The sequence below is a fragment of the Rhinolophus sinicus genome, linkage group LG09 (assembly GCF_036562045.2).
Source record: "Rhinolophus sinicus isolate RSC01 linkage group LG09, ASM3656204v1, whole genome shotgun sequence".
Lineage (NCBI taxonomy): Eukaryota > Metazoa > Chordata > Mammalia > Chiroptera > Rhinolophidae > Rhinolophus > Rhinolophus sinicus.
Genome location: NC_133758.1, coordinates 101,214,360 through 101,235,569, shown reverse-complemented (window position 1 = coordinate 101,235,569; position 21,210 = coordinate 101,214,360). Strand labels below are relative to the sequence as shown.

Here is a 21,210-nt window from a genome sequence, read left to right as displayed (position 1 = left end):
TTTTGAAAGCTCTGCTTGGCAATTACTTCAGTGCTCGTAGTTCATCAGCATTTTCTCGTTTGCTTATATTTGTATATGTTCTACTTTCTTTATGGTCTGTCTCCCCACTAAAATGTAAGCTCCACGATGCAGGAGCTTACACCTTGTGTGCCATCGTCAGGTGCATGCCCACAACTGCTCTGGGAGCGCACAGTAGGCTCTCAGTAAGTGTTAATGCCTTTCCCACCCCTCCATTTGCAGCCCCCGACACATTTGCAGTCTCCAAACTGACCCCAGGGGATCAATTGCTTGCATTCGTGCTAGGATCAAAGGAGGGGACTTCATCGTGTTTCAAGGAGCTCCTGCATTGTAACCACGAAGCTTTCCCGCCCGTCCCCGCCCCCGCCCCCGCATTCTCCTCCCCCCCGCCCCGCCCCGCACACAAACTGCATAGAACAACCAGTCTCCTCTCAGGTTTTCTCCTGGAACCACAGCACGAATCTGCATCTCTGCCTCTGGGTGGCAGGGTTAGTCTCGGGCTGGGATCCCACGCCGAGTCTGTCCTTCGTCATCCCGTGCCTGCAATCCTCCTTACGTGTTTTCTCAGTTCACTATCCCTTTGCCTCCGTCTGACTTTGTCAAAAGGTCGAGTCCTCTTTGCCCGTTCGACCACGTGTGTCTCCTGGAACCTTCTCCTTAAACCAGCCCTTACCGCGCCGCCCTCACTTTCTCCTTCCTTTCCTGGCCCGGAAACGCCACTCGACAAACATTTATTGAGCTCGCTGGGCTACCGAGAGCCCCTTTCTAGGCCCAGCCGCAGCTTTCACCTCCCTCCGCCCTTCCCACCTGTCGGGAACTGGGGGTCCCAACTCTCCTGACTACGTCATGGAATCCGCCCGCTTCTTCCAACTGCATCGCCCCACCTCTTTTCCCGGGACCGACTCCTGATTGGTGGGAGTGTGGGTCACTCTTCCATCCCACATGTGGCCCGCCCCTATGGCGGGCTCAGGCTCCGCCTCCTCGCTTACCCACTCCTGGTAATCGCCCCGCGGCGAGTGCCGAGAAGTTCTGGGCAAAGTCCTGGGACCTGGACGCGAGATCGCAGCGCGCACGAGCGGAGCCGGCAAAGGGACCCTAGCGCAAGGCGGTCAGTGCGCGGCTCCGGCTGTGGTCCCTCTGTTCGTCGGCGAGTGGCCGGTCTCCTGCGGCTGTGCGAGAACTGTCAGCCGAGCATTGCGGGAGGACGGAGGAAGCCAGGTTTGCCTCCTGCGGGCTGTGGGACGAACCTTGGAGCCGGGCAGCGGGGACCCGGCGGCGTCCGGCGCGCAGGTAAGCACCGGGAAGCCGGCCAGCACGGTGCTGGGGTGTGGTGGGGACCCGGCGGCGGCGCGGGCTCGGAAGGGCTGCGATTTCGGGCAGCGCCAGCAGTGTCCGCAGGACCGGAGTCAGCTTTCTGTCGCCCGGGAAAGCACCGGCCGGGGGAGCAGCCCCGAGGCGGGGAGATTTTCCTCGGGGCCGGCGCCAGCCTCCCTGGAGGTAGGGTTTGAGTGCTGCCCACCCAGTGGCTCTGTCTTTAGAGGGACGGTTTGGGAGGGATTCACCGCGAGAAGGAGCGGAGCCCCGGGGCCTGGATCGGGGCACCGGGGGATGCAGCGCAGAGGGCTTGTCCTGGGCAGCCGGGAGGCGCGGCGCTGGGGCGGGAGGTACAGGAAACCTGTTTAATTGGGCTGAGCGCGAGGCTTTACCACATCCGCGGGATGGGGCGCGGCTGGGGGACCCTGGTGACGCTGGCCTTGCAGGCACCCGGCTCGCCTGCCTGGCTCGCCCGGCCTGGTCCGCTTCCCCATGTCCTCGCTGGGGGCTGAGGGCACTCTCCTCTTTGGGCTTCCTAGCGCCCTGGGCATTGTCGTAGATCGTCCAGATATTTCCTAAGCCGGGGTGCGCAACCCTCCTCTGGTTATGAAACTTGTCAGCCACCTTCTGCACACTAGTACGCTCTCTCCTCCGTCTCACATCTACCAGTCTTCCTAGTCGGGACTCTGAGCTAAGAGAACGTGAATTCGCTTTCGATGTATCTGGAAACTGTGTTGAGATGTATCTGAGACCCGCCAGATGTTGCACAGACCCTCGGAGTTTGAGTACTGGGATAGGGGCATTTAGACATATTTTAAGCTGGAGATGCAAAAGAGATCCTTCCATGGACTGGTAAAAGTGTACGTCTGGCTTCTGATCACCCACACTCTACTCCCGAGCATCCTACAAGGTGAGGTCCCCCTTCTGGCCAAAAGAGACCAGTCAGGCAGACCTGGGCTAAAATGCACCCAAGCTAAGTGAGGATTTCCTCCAACTTGCTAGCACATCACGCTGTTCGGTGTTCCTTACAGCACTCATCTCTTTTTGAAATTATCTCCTGGGGCTGTTTACTGTCTGCCTTTCCCCACTAGAATGGAAGTTCCGGGAAAGCAGACCTCATCTGCTTGTTAATCACTTCATCCCCAATGTCAAGGACAGTGCCTGGCACACAGTAGGTGCACAAAAAATATTTATGGAATGAATGATGAAAACTTCTCTGTAAAATATGAAGAGTGGTGATTTCTTAGCTAGTTTTGATTTTCATGTTTGTTTGTTTGTTTTGCTATTGGTAAAATTAAATACCAATCAATAACTACTATTGATTGGTATTGATTAATAACACCTCCTAAGAACCAGATATGTACTAGGAATTTTGTACAGGTTATCTCATTAAACATTACAGTAGTCATATAAGGTTGGTATTTCTAACCAGGTGGGAAATGGAGGCTTCCCCAGGTTAACCAATTTTTCCAGGATTATCCTGGCAGAACTAAAATTCCAGTTCGCTTTCTTTCTCTTGTGCTAGGCCGTTTCCAAGAAATTGGAATGTGGGTTTCCACCATTACAGCCAATAGACATTTAGCTTTATAACAAAAGCTATTGTTTAGCCAAAAGAAGATTCATTTGTTTTTTTCTCATTCAAGTATAGTTTCAACAGTAGTTAATAGTTGTCTTACAGGCCAGAAACTACCAGGCTGCCATAAGCCGTAGTATTATCTCATTCAATCTTTACCATCATAGGCAGTGTTGTGATGTTACGTCCATTTCAGATGAAGAAACTGCTGCCTCGTTTCAGGAACTTGCCCAGTGTGGGTAGTAAATTACTGAGCTAGATTTTGTTAATAGTCTTAATCTTTAATTTAGATTTAGATTCTTAATCTAAATCTTTAGCTCCTTCCACTATACAGAAATGTTTCCTGTTTCCGCTACTTAATTAGATGTTAACACATTATCATAGAGTCTAATGATGTAATATATTAAAACCATCTAAGGCTGGGCTACAAACTTTCCACTGCCAATATCAAGTTTCTAGTTGTACTGCTTTTCTGAATTGTTGAGGCTCTTACTGCCATTGATTTTTGTGGTTGCGTTTATGGTTTTGTGGGCCTGGTAGTTGAGGGACTTTCAACATAGGAAGAAAGGAAATTCTCCTTTCACCTAAATTTAAATTTACTTTCACCTAAATCTAAAGAGAAATCTGATGGGTTTTACTCACTGTGGCAAATGACTTTGAACATGGTAATGCTTTATGCCTGTTAAGGAAAGTGCTGGAAAGGCAGCAAGTTCCTCAATTCCCGTATGTGGAATGGAGATTGAGAAACCACTACTAACTCCAAAAGCTCCTACAACAATCTCTTAGTAACATGACATTTCAACTCTGTATTCTTGTAGTGAAACTGAGGGCAAGGAGAAGTTAGATAAGAGTGTCGTGATTACCTCCTAAAGGGCTCATGGCAAAATAGGGGCTGGGAAGGAATTAGAGATCTTTTTTTTTAACTTCCATTCTAGTTTTAGGGATTAGTATAATGTTTTCCCCTGCACGAGGGTCTGAAAAATCCAGTTTTATTTACACTGTGCCTCTCAGCAGTACTATATTTTCTTAATTGTTAATTCCATTTCAGGAGTGGTCCAGGGAGGGCTGGAGAACCCTCCAACCTAGAGTGCCCACAGGAGTGATAGGGGTAAGGAAGATGGAAGCGATTAAGTTGAAAATGCCTTCCATGCATAGTTTAAGGTCCCCCGTGAATTCCTTTCCTGTCTACATCTTATTCGTCAGCGTTTTAGCCCTCTGGAAACTTCCTCCTTTACTTGCCAATCACTAGTGTTGAGACCACACTCACCCAAACCCTGGTCTTTCTCCTCCTCAGTGTCTTTCACGTCCATCTCTTCCCATTGCCCCTGCACCATCTTAGCTCAGGGTCTCAGGGACTTCTGCTCTCTGTCCTCCCTCAGTCTCTCCTTCACATCACAGTCAGGTAAGTTCTGTAAGTCCTGACATTATATTGCTAAAAATTCTTGAGTGGCTTATAGGAGTATAGTTAATAATAATAACAGGAGCAGCAGCTGCTGAACTTTTTATACCAGTCCAGTCCTAAGTGCTGTACCTGAATTATTGCATTGACTCCTCAGAGCAACTCTCTTGTATTCATCTGATTCCCACTCATCCATCACGTTTCAGCATGGATGTTGCTTGTAGGAAGGTGGAGAATGCGCATGTCATTCTGTGTCTTCCCATTTTATAGGGAGCAGTTATCATACCATTTTGCAACTGTTGGTCACTTGACTGAATCTTCCCTGAAACCACTGACTCTGCCTGGCTTACATTAGAATTGCTTAGTAATTGTTTACAGATTTTCTCTGCCTGGACCCCACTCCAAAGTTTCTGGATCAAGTGGCTTGGGGTAAAGAGGGTTGGTCTCTGGAATTGTTTTCTTTTAAAAGTTTTCTCATTCTGCATTATAGTAGCTGGGTAGTATTCCATTGTGTGAATGGAATGTACTTTATCCAGTTACCTCTTTTCTTTAAATAACAGCTTTATTGAGATATAATTCACATGTCATACAATTCACCCATTTAAAGTACACAATTCAATGGTTTTTAGTATATTCACAGTGTGAAAGCATTACCATAATTTTAGAACATTTCATAACACCCCAAAATATCCACACCCATTAGCAGTCCCCCCTTTACCCCACAACCACTAATTTCTTTATGTCTGTATGGATTTGCATTTTCTGGACATTTTATGTAAATAGGATCATGCACTAGGTGGTCTTTCACTTAGCATGTTGTATTCAAGGTTCTTTAATGTTGTAGAATAAATCAGTACTTCATTCCTTTTTGTTACCTAATAAATAACTCCCCATTGTATGTATATACCATGTTTTATTTATCCATTTGCCAGTTGATGGAACTGGTATTTTTTAAAGCTTCCTCCAGGGATCCTAAGGTGCAGTCAGGAACTAAACAGGAAGTTCCTTTGAGTCTTGCTCTTCGTTGTATCGGGCTAGAGCAGTGCCTGGCACAAGACAGATGTTTAATAAACATCTGAATGAAAAAAAACCAAAAAACATTTTACTGAAAGTATAACTCTTGCTATGTTGGTGTCATGAAAAACATTGTCACTAAAAAGAGATCCTCATAGTTGATTATTTAGATTTGAACAAATCAACTGTTAAAAAAGTTATGAGATAACCATGGAAATTTGAGCATAGATGAAATGCTACGATTTTTAGGATTTGCTTCAAAATAATCTGGGGGTTGGAGGGAACATGCATTGAGTAAACAAGGCTGTCCATGAGTTAATGATTACTGAAGCTGGGTGATGAGTTCATGGGCTTTAATACTATTCTCTATAGTATCTGCTGTCCAGTGGGTAGCCATTGGCTGGCTGCATGTGGCTATTGAGCACTAGAAATGTGGCTAATCTTTACTGAGACGTACTGTAAGTGTAAAATACACACTGAGTTTTGCAAAGTTAGTATAAAGAAATGAAAAATTATCTCAATTTTTTTTATCATGTATGTGTTGAAAGGAATATATTTTCCATATATTATGATAATATATACTTAAAACTAATTTCCTCTATTTCCCCTTACTCTTTTTAATTGGTTACTTAAAAAATTAAAATTACCTCTGTGGCCCATGTTACATTACTGTCAGAAAGTGCTGCTATATACTTTTGTATATGCTGGAAATTTTTCATAAGAATACCAATGACATCTTAATTTTTTAAAACATCTGGAGTGAAATATTTTTTTTTATGAAGGATTCCTCTTATATGAAAAGATTGGGAACTATTGATTTGTTCAAAGATGTTTCTTTGTAGAAGCTTATAGCAGGCAGGCGGTGGCGCTTCCAATATCATTCCTGGGCTTACTTCATCTGTGAAAATTTACAACTTCTTTTATCATAAATGGAATAGCAGTATGAGCAATTAGAAGAATTTCTCCTTTAGTTGTTCATTTGATTCTTTTGTAGTTGATGACATATTTCTTTATCTTGGAGAAATATAGGAAATGCAGTGTGTTTATACCCTGAAATTGAATTTTTCCTTGGACTTGCTTTACTAGGTTGACAATTAAGTTGCAAACTTGTTGCAATGATGTTGCTAACCTTTTTTTGATCTCAGAGGGATTATTCATTATGAATTTGTACCAACTGGACAAACAGTTAACCAAGTTGCCTATTTGGAAGTGCTGAAAACTCTGCGTGAAAAAGTTAGATGACCTGAACTTTTCGCCAAGAGTTCATGGCTCTTGCATCACGACAATGCACCAGCTCACATGGCACTGTCTGTGACGGAGTTTTTAGCCAGTAAACAAATAACTGTATTGGAACACCCTCACTACTCACCTGATCTGGCCCCCAATGACTTCTTTTTTTATAAAGATATGGAAATATTGAAACGAAGACATTTTGATGACATTCAGGAAGTCAAGGTTAATATGACGACAGCTCTGATGGCCATTCCAGGAAAGAGTTCCAAAATTGCTTTGAAGGGTGGTCTAGGCGCTGGTGTTGGTGCATAGCTTCCCAAGGGGAGTATTTCGAAGGTGACCATAGTGATATTCAGCAATGAGGGTTGTAGCACTTTTTCTAGGATGAGTTCATGAACTTAATTGTCCAACCTCGTATAATTACTCTGCCTAGATCTGTTTATTTGGGAGCCACACTCTGATTGTTTCTAGAGTCCCCAAGATCCCTGGAATATGAGTGGAATATGATTCTTAGATAATAGTAACAATAAAGTGTGGATTTTAGGCTGAGAAGCAAATTGCTTTCATATAAAATTTATTTAGATGGACGTTAAATCGCTCTCTAGATGCCTGTGTTTCCTCACAAAATAATAGCCAAGGTAATAAATAAACCCAGATCTCTGGGATGTGGGTTAGACAAATGACCCCAGGGGATATGCTTTCTCATCTGTGATTTTTGAGATCATGAGAGAGAATTGAAAAAATAGCTTGAATATAAAGTAGAAAAGAATCAAATTTGCAATAAGCAACCCAACAAGAGATCAGCAGAGGATTTGTAGCCGTCAATATAAAATCAAGTTTATTATTTTGATTACTCTCTATGGTTAAAATATTAACTGTATTTTTCCAAATATTGTTTATCCAATACTCTGTGGGTCAAACACTTTTCTCAACATAACATTTCTGCCCACATGTATTAAAATGTGGTACTATTATTAAGGATCCCTGTACTTGTCTTCTGTTTTGATATCAAATGTAACATAAGAAATTTAAAGTCACAATTTAGGTCTTGTCAAACAAATATTCTTCCCCAAATTATTTGTGTTGGGCAGTGATCTGAAATGTTTAGAAGCAAGAGCTAAATAATATTTTTTTCTAATCTCAGAAGCATTATTAAACTTGAAGTAAATGCCTTCCTGGAATGAAAGTATGGTTTTTGTTTATACATTTAATAAATATTTATTGAGCACACACTGTCGCAGGAACCAGGCTGGATATAGGGCATATGGAGATGAATTAGATGTGAAACTTCCCTTCAAGGAGCTTACAGTTTAGAAAGGGATATAGATATTAAACAGTCACAGAAATGTCGATAATTACAGTGGGGATGTGTGGCTTAAAGGGAATGAGTCTGCATTTTAATTGGGACCCTTGAGAGAAAAGTTCCGTCTTTCTGTGGGTCATGATTCAGGCTGCTGATGGGCTGAAGCAGGAGGAGGAAAGAGAATGTGGCTGGGGAATCCTCAGGGCATGCGAACCTGGAAAGTTCTGCCCTTGTGTCTTTGCAGGACGCCAGGTGGACTGAGGACGAGGAGGGGTTTAACCCTTCTTCTGAGGTTTTAAATTGCTCTGTATGATGCTACACGTAGGTTTGTTTATTTGCTACTGGGAATTAAATCCAAAGTTGAATTTTTAGCACCTTTGTAACTGAGACTGAATGCGATTTAACAACCTGTTCTTCAGCACAGCCATGAAAGTAGCTCAAGATAATTTGCTGGCTCCAGTTTGGGTGTAGTTTAGTTGTCTAGCAGCTGAGATGAAGTGAGTTAGGGGTATTCAAAGGCCTCAAAGGATATAGGGAAGACCCACTTGGGTTTTTCTCACAGGTTCAGAGCTGCTTCAAGCAAACTTTTCGAGTACATGGACTTAACCGAGGTGTCCTTTGGAGCTTGTTGGAGTTGCTTGGGAATGGGGAACCATCCTGCCTTTGATGGTGGCCAGGGAGCAATTACAGTACTTGCGCTTTGGTTGTCCAACATCCAATTGGAAACCCTTCCAGATTTCCATCTAAGGAATCACTTCTTGCCTTTGGATATGGTCTGCTGGGACCAGAGCGAGAGTCCTATTCTCCTCCGCCATGGGTGGCCCTGTGAGCCAGGCCAGGCAGATAAATGCCTCTTGCCAGAGTCTGGGTCCAGTGCCAAGTATCATTCTATTGTCAAGGGTGTGTCCTGACCAGACCATCCCTGTCTGGACCACATTGTTGGGGTCTGGCTTCTGGTCCCATAAAGCTATGCCAGGGCTTGTTTGTTTCTCCAGCCTCCCCTTAGTTCCTTAAACTGATATTTTTCCAATACGTTTTCTTTGGTTTATTTGACAGATTAGTTACTGTTGCTTCCACCCAAAGAACCCCTGACTGTCAAAGGCCTCCAGAGGCTTAAGTAGTTTATCCGCTGTCACAAAGGGAACAAAGGGCAGAGATGGGGTGTAGTGGGGTCATTCTGCCTCTCCGTTGTCATTCTGCCAGGCCATAGACCGGGTGGCCCCTCAGGGTGGTGAAAAGCACAGAGCTGGGAGTCAGAGAATCAGAATCTGGATCCAGTCCCAGCGGTGCCGCTATGGCTGTAGGAGCACAGAAAGAGCGATGGGAGATGCTTTGGTCGAGAAGGGCATTTCTGCCAAGCCTTGAAGGACCCGCAGGACAGACGCAGGAAGGGAATGGAAGGCTAGGTAGAAAGGACATCGCAGGCAAAGAATGCAAGATGAGCCAAGGCATAGCATTTTAAGGAATGGTGAACCCTGCAGTTTGTTGAGAAGGAATGTTTTAAATGGGAAAAGTGACAGGAAATGAGAATGGATAGGTAGGTTGGGGCCCAATGGGAGTGGATCCTGAATCCCCTAGTAAGGTTTTGGATTTTATTCTGTAGACAGTGAACAAGGAGGTATACGATGGGAGCTAATTTAGAGAAAGTATTCTAGTGGTGGTAGGGAAGGTCAGAGGCTGAGAGCACAAGCGTGATGGGACCTGAGCCGGGGTGGTCACAATGGGAGAAGAAAGGAAAGACCACACGTAAATATTGGAAAGTTAGAAAGAGAGCCTCTAGGAACTAGGCAGTTGGGGAATGGGGTTGAGGGAGAGGGCGAAGATAATTGTTGGCAGATAATAAATGGTGTTGGTACAATCAGGTCGACAATAAAGTTGGAGTCTTACGTCACACCTTCCACCAAAATAAATTTCACATGAATCTAAACTTTAACACTGAAACAGCTAGAGAAAAATAGAATACCATTTTAATAATAACAGAGATGGAAAATCTTTTCAAGATACGACACAAAATCCAGAAGCTATGAAATAAAAGATCGATTCATTTAACTAGATATCATTTTTGCAAGGCCGAATTTTTAAAAAGTACATCAAAAGGCAATCAATGAATTTAGAAAAATAATTGCAATTTATGTCACAAAGGTCTAATTTCATCAATGTATAAAGAACAAAAAAATCAATAAGAGAAAGAACAGTTACTCTAGAAGCAAAGATATGAACAGTTTACAAAATGGCTTACAAAGGATTCTTAAGCATATAAAAACTTTAACCTCACTCATAAAAAGAGAAATGCAAATTAAAACTTTAGTGAGATGTTATTTTTCACCTATTGTATTGGCACATATAACAAAATGTGAAAACACTGTTAGCAAAGGTTTGAAGACACAGGTATTCTTAGTGGATACAGGTGTAAATCGGTCCAAGCTCTGTGCAGAGCCATTGGCAGTATTGATCAAAATTGCAAATATATGTATCCTTTGAACCACCCATAACAATTCTATGAATTTTATTCTACAGATCTCTAAATGTGCACAATGATATATGTGCACAGTTATTTATTGCAGTGTTATTTGAATAAAACAAAAGATTGCAAATAACCTAATTGTCAATCAGTTAGGACTGGTGAATAAATAATGGGGTGGTTAAAAATGAGGCAGCTCTACATCTACTGAGAGTTGGAACAGCCTCTGAGATTTATTGTTAAATTAAAAAAGGAAGGAGTAGAATCCATAGGTTTGTGGCATACATAGTACATATACGTGTATGAATGGGATGCTTCCATTTGAGTAAAAATAAATCCATATATAATACATACTTCTATGTACATACACATAAGCATGTACATATTCATGCATATGTATACAGGCTCAAACTACAAGGCTGAAGCCAGCTTGCAAAGGCTTGGAGAACCAATTGTGTGTATCTCTTCCCAATTCCTTGGTCAGTGACCTTGGCTGGTAGTTTGAAATTGGCCATGGTGCAAGTATTTACACCATGGAAATCATCAAAGGCAACAAACCAGGAGTTTTGTTTTTGTTTTTCCAGAGAGCTGTTTTATAAACATTTACTGGTACCCATTGTATATCATAAATATAAAATACCTCTGAAGAATACACCAGAGGTTGGTAACATCAGATTCCACAAGGAAGGGAGAGTGGTGTCACAAGGACAGGCAGGAGATTTAAACGTTGTTTCGTGTAAATATATTACTTATTCTACATTAAATATACTAGAAAGCAAACAAAAAAAGAATTAATGACACCAGAGTTAAAGGTGTATGTTATTGACTGTGTTAGATGACTGTTATTTCACATTTTCGCTGCGACGTTCATCTATAGTCGAATACTTCCATGCTGCTGACTGCTGTATTCGACCCCACGAGCTCAGTGTTCCAGAAAGGAAGTTTAGGAAAGCAGATGTACATTTTTCTATATTTTTGTGTTTTTCAATAATGAATAACAATAGGGAATTTTTATACTTTAATCATTCATTTTAATAAAATGTAGCGCCTCCACTGTCTTGATTATAATACTTACAAATAGAAATACTGTAATTGTTTTCTGTGGATTTTTGACACATTTTGGAGAACAAACTTGAAATCAATTAATGCAGTGAAAAGGTTAAGGAGCCATTGACTGCTATAGGGAAACATAGGAAGACAACTAGATCTTAGGGAAAAAGAATGCTTTGGGTTTCGAACATGCTGAGCTTGAAGAGTGTGGGTGATACCAGTGGAGATTTCCAGCAGGTAACTCAAAGGAGAGGGCAAAGCTGGTGATGCTTCTGGGCATTGCCAGTTTAGTTGAAATTATGGCAGTTGAAGAGGTTTCCAAGGGAGGCTCAACCTGTACAACGTTTTGGGCAGGTCCTGGGAGAGAAAGAGAAATGCACGTGATACCTTGGAGAATGTCAGCCAAGAGGTAGATAGGGGAAGAGTAACTAGCCACAAAACTAGGAGGACCATCTAAAGATATTGATCGTAACTTTTTTTTATGGATGGCCAACAGAAAGTGGGGGCACTATTCTCAGTACTTTTTTTGGTGGGGGGCACTAAGACCTTTTACTTCCTGATTTTAAAAATTGCCACCACTGTGGACCTCTTAGGTTCCCTATTCTCAGTACTTTTTGAAAAAACATCACCTGATTTAATTTCCCAACCACTCTCTGGTTGGTATTCTTTTCGTGGTTGCTGGTGAATGGAGTAGGGTAATTCCAAGGAATAAGCCAGGAAGGAGTGCCTGGGAGGGATCTTCATAGAGCATGGCCTTGAAATGTGGTAAGACTTTAAAGGTCAAGTCATTTCAGGGAGAGGGGAGTGATGAGCAAAGGCCAAAAGAGAGCTATCTGATGTAGCTGGAGGGTAGAGGGTCCTGGGGGCTTGAGGGCAGTGTGTGGCCATTCCATTCTCTGGCAATTGGAGAGCCAGTCACAAAATGGTTCTGAACGGCGGAATATGGTTGAATCAGTTCGACTGGTGGTCAAATACAAAACTTAAATGTGGTATGACTTGAGCACTTACTGTGTTTTCATTGTTAGGGAGGAGGGATGGTAGGGAACTGGAAAAAATAACGTAAAACTTTGCGATAGATTGTGCAGATGGCCTGTGAGTGTCAGTACTCAGTATCTGCAGATGGGAGCGGTGATGGCTAGTGCCAATTCACTCGTGGTTGGCTCTTTGAGTGAAGCTGAATTTGCCTGTGTGGTGGCGTATTGGGTATCTTTTTCCTTTTTAATCTGTCAGTAAATTATGAGATGGAGGTTCTGTTTTTCCAGAAGACTGTGAATGGGGAATAAGGAAAGTGGAGGGGAAGAAAGAAATGATTGTTTGTTGACATTTTTATGTGAATGATTTATTTATGAGTTGTGCTGAGAAGTAATATTCCTGTCTCACAAGACACACCAAGTGCTGCCTCTATTCTTTAGAGAGGCTTTGTGCTTGTACCATCAGTTCTTTTACCTTGTAAATATACATGCACACAAACAGTATAAAAGTTCACCCTAATTAGCTTTTCAACGCTGCCTTTCTCTAGCCTAGTGTTGTCTTAAGTTTGTTGTAGGCGTGTCATTAGGAATAATACCAATAATGAGGTGTCAACATAGGAAAAGAATAATAGGTGTGGTTTAAGCACGGTTCAGAAAAAGGACATCTTCATGCTGCCCAGCTAAGATCATACTCCTGACTTGTAATTCCTGTTTTTCTAGTCTTTGATCCCATGCGCCAAAATAGCATTTGCAGTGTGTTACTTTCAGTTCTGCATCATTTGTTCCTGGATTAAGGACCTGGAAGCCTCTTTTGTTCTCTGGCATCTGAAGGTCTTATTTTCATATGGGTATGTAGGCGAGTGTAGGTGGATGTTTATATAAGATTGTTGCCTTTTCTGGCCCACAGATTAAGACACCTTTGTCTGACAAATGCTTGCGACTGGAAGGACAGGATGCTGGAATTTGCGTCTCTGTAAAATGTGTGATGTGTGGTTCCGAGAGATGCCTCAATTTTCCTTCATTGCTAAGAACGTCACAGGTTATTTGGGTAAAACAACCATCCATGTTCTTGGGTCTTGCTCTAGCTTAGTTAACTCACGCAAGGGTTTAGCATGTCACGCACTTCCCTGCACCCCTCTGGGTAGCACTGTTTGTTTCTCCTCCCCTCCCTCCGTGGAGTTGTGTGAGAATTAGCCAACTGTTAATAGATGTGAAGGGGATGAGAGCTGAGGGCCATGTGATGGCTAGCTGGGCAGGGAGCCAGCTGGAAGAGGGTGGCCCATGCAAATGGGACTCAGTTATCACAATCATCTGTGGCTTTCTCTGGGGCAGTGGCCTAAACCTCAGTAGCCTCAGAATGACTTGCAGGGCTTGTAACAACACGGATTGCTGGGCACCACCCCAGAGTTTCTGACTTAGGGGATGCACGGTGGGATCCAAGATTCTGTGTTTCTAACAAGTTCTCAGGTGATGCAGAGGCTGCTGGTCCAGAGATTCCTTTGAACTTCCCAGCACAGATTCAGGAGGCAAAAGACTAAATCTCAACCAGCCACAAGTCCACCCTGATTTGGGGAAGAACCAGGGAATTCTGATTATCTTTAGGTTATCATAAGCTCCATATTTTGTATAGTGTTTCCGTGTTTGTAAATCACTTTAATATACTTTGCTTCTCCCAACAAAACAGAACACCGTGGGATAGGCAGGACAGGTACCGCCCTTGTGGTACAGTTGTGGAAAATCAGACAGGACTTTGGGTGAGGCAGTGACTTACCCAAGGGGCAAATGGCAGAGCTGAGATTTGCATCTAGTTTTTCTTACAGTAGTTTTAGTGTTTCCTCTACATTGCCTTTACAGCTAGGAAAAGCTTAGAGCTCATCTGCTCTGATGATGCTCAGAGTTTGTTTTAATCCGCCCCCCAACACAGAAACGGCTTTTCATTTTAGAAGAGTTTTAGATGTCCAGTAAGTTTATGAAGATAGTACAGACTTGCCATAGGCCCCACCCTCAGTTCCCCTATTATTACTATCTCCCACCAGTTAGGGACATTCGTCACAGTTGATGAAACGATACTCATAGATTATGATTAACAAAAGTCTGTACTTTATCCAGATTTCCTTAATTTTTACCGCACATCCCTTTCCTATTCTAGGAGCCCATCCAGGCTTCCACATTATGGTTACTCACCGCGTCTCAGCAGGCTCTTTGTGGTTGTGACATTTTCTCAGGCTTTCCTAGTTTTTGATGACTTGGACAGTTTAGAGAAATACCGGTCAGATATTTTGTAGAATGTCCCTCAGGTGGGATTTGTCTGATGCTCTTCCTCATGATTAGACTCGGGTTATGGGTTTTGGGGAGAAAGATCACGTTGGTATAGTATCGTTCTCATCGCATCATAGTGAGGGTACATACTGTCAACAGGACTTGTCACTGCTGATGTTGACCTTGATCAGCCGGCGGAGGCAGTGTTTGTCAAGTTGCTCTACTGAACAGCTATTCTTTTCCCAGCCCACTATGTGCAGCCTACAATGGAGGCGTGGGGAGTTATGTTCTACCTCCTCAAGGGCGGAGTATCTACGTAAAATTATTTTCTTCTGCGTGCAGGTTTGTCTATCCGCCTTCATTTATTTATTCAGTTATTCAGTATATCAGTATGGGTTCATGGATATTTATTTGGGTTATAGTCCAATAGTACTTTATTTTGGTCCTCCAGTTGTTCCAGCTTTGGTTAGTAGGCACTTGTGTCCCTTTGACATAAGCCCATCATTGTCAGTATTTGGAGTGCATCCTTCCTTTCTGGCATTACAAGGTGCTCTAGACTCGTCTTGTATAATTCTTGTCTCAACCCTAGAATCATATTTTTAATGTTGGTCTTGATTCACTGAATTGATTTCACCATCCACTACTTGAGTCACCACTGACAGTGAAAAACATTAATCTGTCACATGTTAAAAATAAGAAAATGGGTACCTTGAAAGGTGAAATGGCTTATCCAAGGTCACACGTAGTTGGTAGCAAAGATGGGCCATGACCAAGTCCAGGTTCCCTGGACTTCTAGTCCTGTGCCTCTTCTACCTTTTTTTTCCTGGCAAATTCTACGATTCAGAACCTGCTTCAGCATACTCCCCTCACCAATGCCCTTACGCCGAGGCAACCAGATGTGAAATCACATGGGTGTGCCACTGTGTACCCAGTACAGATCTCAGCAAAAGGGGCAAAGCATACTGGCCAGAATATTGTGGATTCTTGTGGCAAATCTGTGTTTTCGTATTAGAATGGGGTTTTGTAATTTCACTATTACGAAAGGTAAAAACCCCACAGAATGTGACTGCTGATATCAGCACTTTGCAACTGAGGTGGACCACATGTCCGGCCTCTGTGTTGTGGAGAAGTCGGGTCAGAAGGGAGGATGTAGAATCCACATGCTCTTTATTTGGGTTCTCCTTCCCAGGGGAGAGGCAGAATGAAGTGAATTCAAGCAGCAAAACCCTCCGATTTCACGTCATCCTATGAACTTCTGGGAGCCACAAAGACAGGATGAACAGACAGGTTTTTTGGTGTTCTAAAGGCCCGAACAACCTGGTATTGGACCTGGTGTGAATAATCAATTCCACCGAGAAGCTTGTCTTCCTTTGTGGGAGGGAATAAGTCAGTCATCAAAAGGTTCATAAAATGCAGGGAATAACAAAGGACAAACTTATTTCATATCCACTTCTCAGAATGTTCCATTTCAAAAGATATTTGATTTTTTAATAATTGAGGGTGGGTGCTCTGGCTAAAGAATTATTCCTATAAAGGGGTTTAAAGGAATAGACAGTAGCAATGTATTAGGGTGTTTTGTTTGCAAGTAACAGAAACCCATCCAGCTTAAGGACAATTTAAAAGACAATTTATTGGCTTTTGTTGCTAAAAAGTCTAGGAGTAGGGCTAGCTTCAGGCATGGCTGGATCTAGGGGTGCAAATCATGTCATCAGGGCTTTGTTTCTTGCCATCTCCTGTTTCACCTGGCTTCATTCTCGGGCAGGCCTTCTCCACATGACAAGCCATTAGCAGCTACAGGCTTATTTACTATATGCTAAAAAACTATTCTGCAGATGCTCATTGCCTCTGATGGTCCTGCCCCTAACCCTGAACAAGTAAGTGGGGCCAGAGTTACCAGGGCTGTCACTGGCCACGCAGGGTGTCAGGGGCTCCCTGGGGAACCAGCGGAAGGGATGGTTTCTCAGCGGAAGATTGAGGTTCTGGGAGCAGAAGGATGAATGGGCTGGACAAATATGATGGATGTCCATCCTTTAGTGCTGTGAACACTCAGGGTAAATGCTTGATGAACAAGTGAATGATCAACTCTGATGCTATCCATACATTTGTTTATTTAGTTTCTTCCCAAGCTACACATCTATTTTGTGAGTCCTTCCAGAGAGACCTCCTAGTCATTCCCTGATTCATGGACTAACCTGACTGCCAGCCCTTGTTAGATCCTCCTCCTCCTCCTCCTCCTCCTCCTCCTCCTCCTTCCTACATGAGCCAAGAATTATTAGTTCTAGATTTAAAAAAAAATTTACTTGAAAATTTAGTTATTCAAATCTCTTGCTTGTTTTCATTGTCTCTACCTGCCTTTTCCAAATCCCACTGCTTATTAGCACCTTTGCCTGAAGGCAGACAAGTTAAGATCAAGGGGTATAATTAATACCTCGACAGCATCCCATCTTTTTCTCCGATTTCTTTCTGCAGGGGCTACCTACTTGGTGATCTTTCTGTGCAACCCTGGTTTGTAAATTGACCAACGTGAACTGTGATGGAGTATTTGTGAATTTCAGTTAATCATCTTTTTGGTATCTCCTTTCACTACAGGACGTTGAAAGTTGGCTGCAAAGTCCCCTTCCTCTGGTGGTTGCCTAGACTCCAGATCTTTTCCTTTTGCCTGCTTCTTGAGGCCTGTTGCAATCAAGTTAAAAATGAATTAATGCCAAGTTCAGATGAGGGTAAGTGTTTGGGGTCTGTTCATCAGTCTCAAAGTGCCTGTGTTGCTATTAATATATTTTATAGCCTAATGGAAAAGATTTTTAGAAATCTGTCACCATTGGCACAGATAATTGAGTTTACTGTACATTGATTTTATTTTGTCCATTTCTGTGTTTATTTGAAGCACTGTTTGACTAGTTTAGTGCCATAGTTCCCTCCACCCCTTTTTTTTAAATCTCCAAAGTATTTGTATCAGGGCTATGTAGTTAAGATTCACCATTTCGAAAAACCATTTCGATTATGTTTCTCATTCATTTATATCCTGCATAAGCAGGGCATGCCTTTGTATTAAGAGAATATTTTTAGAAGACTAATGAGGTGGAAGGATTTGTGTTTCATTTCCCTTGGTTTCCCTTTATTCAGACACCTGCAGTTGCTGTTAATTACTACTCCCATGGCACTCTCTCTTTCTTTGTTGTGCAGGGTTTTAAAATAATATTGGGAGGGGAGTTGGGTGATGAGGCACATATCTGCATTGGAATAAATGGCTGGTTTTTTTCTCAGTAGCTCAACAGAAGGCTCATTTAAGAGTAATTGCTATTTTGGTAACTATTTTAAGGAGGTTTTCTTTCTTTTCATCTTTGCCTGCAATCTTGGCTTATTCCCTCTAGCTGATCTCCTCTGGTCACTTCATTTTGTTTCTTAATCAAATAGTTCTGAATACCATTTGTGGCTCCTGCATTGTTTCAGAAGTAGACACTTACTTTCTCTGGGATCTCTTTTTAATAGTAGACTCTTGGGTCAAACCAGAGCAAGTCAGTTGGGTTTGCAAGTGGCTGATACCATGACATTTAAAAAAATATTTATTCATGAAAGGTGTTTTAAAATGAATATATTCTCTTTTGGAGGTATTGCTTTTCTTGTCTTTTAGGTCAACTTTTTATTGAAGCATAACACACATGCAGAAAAGTATACGAAGCACAAATGTATAGTTTAATAAGTTTTCATACAATGAACGCATGTGTGTAGCCAGCATCCAGATCAAGAAACAGAATATTACCAGCTCTTTAGAAACCTCCTCATACTGCCCCCAGTTCCTACTCCATCCAAAAGTGGCCCCTGACTTATAATACCATCGCATTCGCTTTGCCTGTTTTTGCAGTTTACATGACTATTTGGGTCTGTGAGATTCACTCATATTTTGGTGTGAAGTTGTAGCTTGTTCATTCCCATTGCTGTGAAAATTACATTTACCAATTGGTATTTTGTGAATTTACCATTTGGTATTTTGTGAATACCAAAATTTATCCATTCTACTATTGATAAACATTTGGGTTTTTTCCCACGTCAGGCTGTTAACAATTAATGCTGCTGTGAACATTATTGTACGTAGCTTTTGATGAACAATGTGTGCATCTTTATCGAGCATAAAGAGTAGAATCTCGGAGTAGAATTTCTAGGAGTAGAATTTCTGCAGCACAGGGTTGGCCAATGTGTAGCTTTCGTTGATTCCCCTCATTTTCCAAAATGGTGTGCCACTTTCCTCCAGTGATATATGAGAGTTCTACTTGAGCTGCATCCACACTTGACGTTGCCTGTCTTTTTCCATTTTGACCATTCTGTTGGATGCTTAATGGTATCTCGTGATTTTAAAATCATATTTCCTTGGTTAGTAGAGAAGACGGTCACCTTTTCCTGGGTTTATTGGACAGTAGTACCTTGCTTTTAAAAAATGCTTTGATCTTAGTTATGTTCTTTAGTCATTTAGGTCACAGCCACAATTTTAGTGTCGAACAACATTAAATAGAAAAAAAAAAACTTAGAAGAAGGATTTTATTAGCATTTACTAAGTTGTGATATGAACTTGTAAGTCAAAGAGGAAGTCTCCAGATCTTCGCTTTATTTTATTATCCCTATCCCTAGATTTACAACATTGTTTTGAAAGTTTAAGGACACACATGCAATTAGAAATTCATGACCCCCCCAATCTACTACCCCTCTGACATCGTATATAGCTGTTATAGTTCCATCGACTCTATTCCCTATGCTGTACTCCACATCCTGTGACTGTATATATATATATATATATATATATATATATATATATATATATATATATATTACATTATAGTTGACATTCATTATTATTCAGCTTCAGGTTTACAGTGCAGTGATCAGGCATCTACACCGTCCATGAAGTGGTCTCCCTAATAAGACAAGTGCCCATTTGATACCCTACAAAATCTTTACAACATTATTGATTATATTCCCCAAACTGTCTTTCGTATCCCCGTGGCAATCTTGTGGTTACCAATTTGTATTTTCTAGTCCCCTCACCTTCTCCCTCATCCGCACCTCCCTCCCATCTAGCAACCCTCAGTTCTTTCTCTATATTTCTGAGACTATTTCTGATTAGTTTGCTCCTTTATTCTTTAGATTCCACATATAAGTGAGATCATATGTTATTTGTCTTTTTCCATCTGACTTATTTCACTTAGCATAATGTTCTCTAGGTCCATCCATATTGTTGCAAATGGTAAGATTTCATTCTTCTTTGTGGCCGAGTAGTACTCCATTGTATAAATGTAACACAGTTTCTTAATCCAGTTGTTTACTGTCTGGATTAATTGGTGAGATTGCAGATGGGTGCAGCAACTATGGAAATCAGTATGGCGGTATCTCAAAAAATTGGAAATGGAACTACCTTATGACCCAGCAGTTCCACTCTTAGGTATCCAGAGAAATCCAAAACATTAATTCGAAAAAACATATGCACCCCTACGTTTATTGCAGCGCTATTTACAATAGCCAAGACATGGAATCACAGTCTTTATTTCTAATTCAGTCTTTTTTCCCATATTAACTGAGTGAATGTGTTGGACGTAAGGGATGCTAAGATGGAGAATTTGGTCTCGAACTTTAAGAAGCTCATATATGTACATGGCATAGTGAAATGATGTTATTATGAATCTCTAAAACTGTGCTCTGTACACCCTGAGGAAGGAGAGATCAAATCCTGTGAGAGGAATACAGGAATGTTTCATAAACATTGAGATGCCTTTGAACTTGACTGTCAAACATTTTTGTGACTGGAGGTGGAAGTAATGGGCATTTCCCCAGATGTGGCCCATTTGAGGAACAGAAAGTGGTTCAGAATGGCTGGCTCATAGGATGTGCAGAAGGATATAGAGGAAGAAATTTAAAGGGAGTGAAATATATTTTCTTAATACTCAAAGAGAGACTATCAACTCATAAAGAACCAAACTATTTTTCTAATGAGTTTTTCTAAAAAACTCATTAGGAAAAGCAAATGAAAACACGTGGAGAGGCCATTTTTCACTATCCTATTTGCCAAAATTTAACAACAATGTTTGGCAAGAGATTTATATTGACAAATGTGTGGAAAAATAGTCTCCATTTGTAGCTGGAAGGGGAAGAAACTGCTATAAATCTCTATGGAAGACAACCTGGCAAATCTTTTTCAAAATTGATAATGTGTATACTTTTTGACCCAGCAAGTAAGTCTCTTTTAGAAATGTACCTTTAAAAAGCATGAGCAAAGGCTATAATGATAAAAGACGGGAAATAATTGAAATGTGGGAGATGGTCAAATAAATCTTTTCCCCTCCTTTTAGTGGCTTCTCATACAGCCAACAAAAAGAATTACGGGAGGTCCCTCTCTATTGATATAATGATATGAAACAATCTCCAAGACATATTGTTAAACTGGAAAAAAGAAGATGTAAAACAGTGAATAGTATAGTATTAGCATTTGTGTAAAAATGGGGGGGGGGGGAATGCACATGTATCTGAAAAACTAAATATGACATTGATTATATCAGCACCTTCCTGAGAGGAGAACTAGGTGGTTGATGCAAAGGAATTGGAAAGTTTTCACTGTACACCCTTTTTGCA

At 41.8% G+C, this 21,210-nt stretch overlaps 1 protein-coding gene across 8 annotated transcripts in view; it reads left to right on the top strand.

Moving 5' to 3' along the window:
* Nucleotides 1-1,168: 1,168 nt before the first annotated feature.
* OSBPL3 (oxysterol binding protein like 3) overlaps nt 1,169-21,210 on the top strand; it is a 159,627-nt gene continuing 139,585 nt past the window's right edge. For 4 of the 8 annotated variants that reach the window (XM_019726119.2, XM_074340879.1, XM_074340883.1 and 1 more), the window contains exons 1-2: nt 1,169-1,308; nt 17,185-17,315. The gene's annotated coding sequence lies outside the window, so the exon portion shown is untranslated. The remainder of the gene's footprint in view (nt 1,309-17,184; nt 17,316-21,210) is intronic. The other 4 variants (XM_074340881.1, XM_074340880.1, XM_074340884.1 and 1 more) reach the window with 2 other exon arrangements.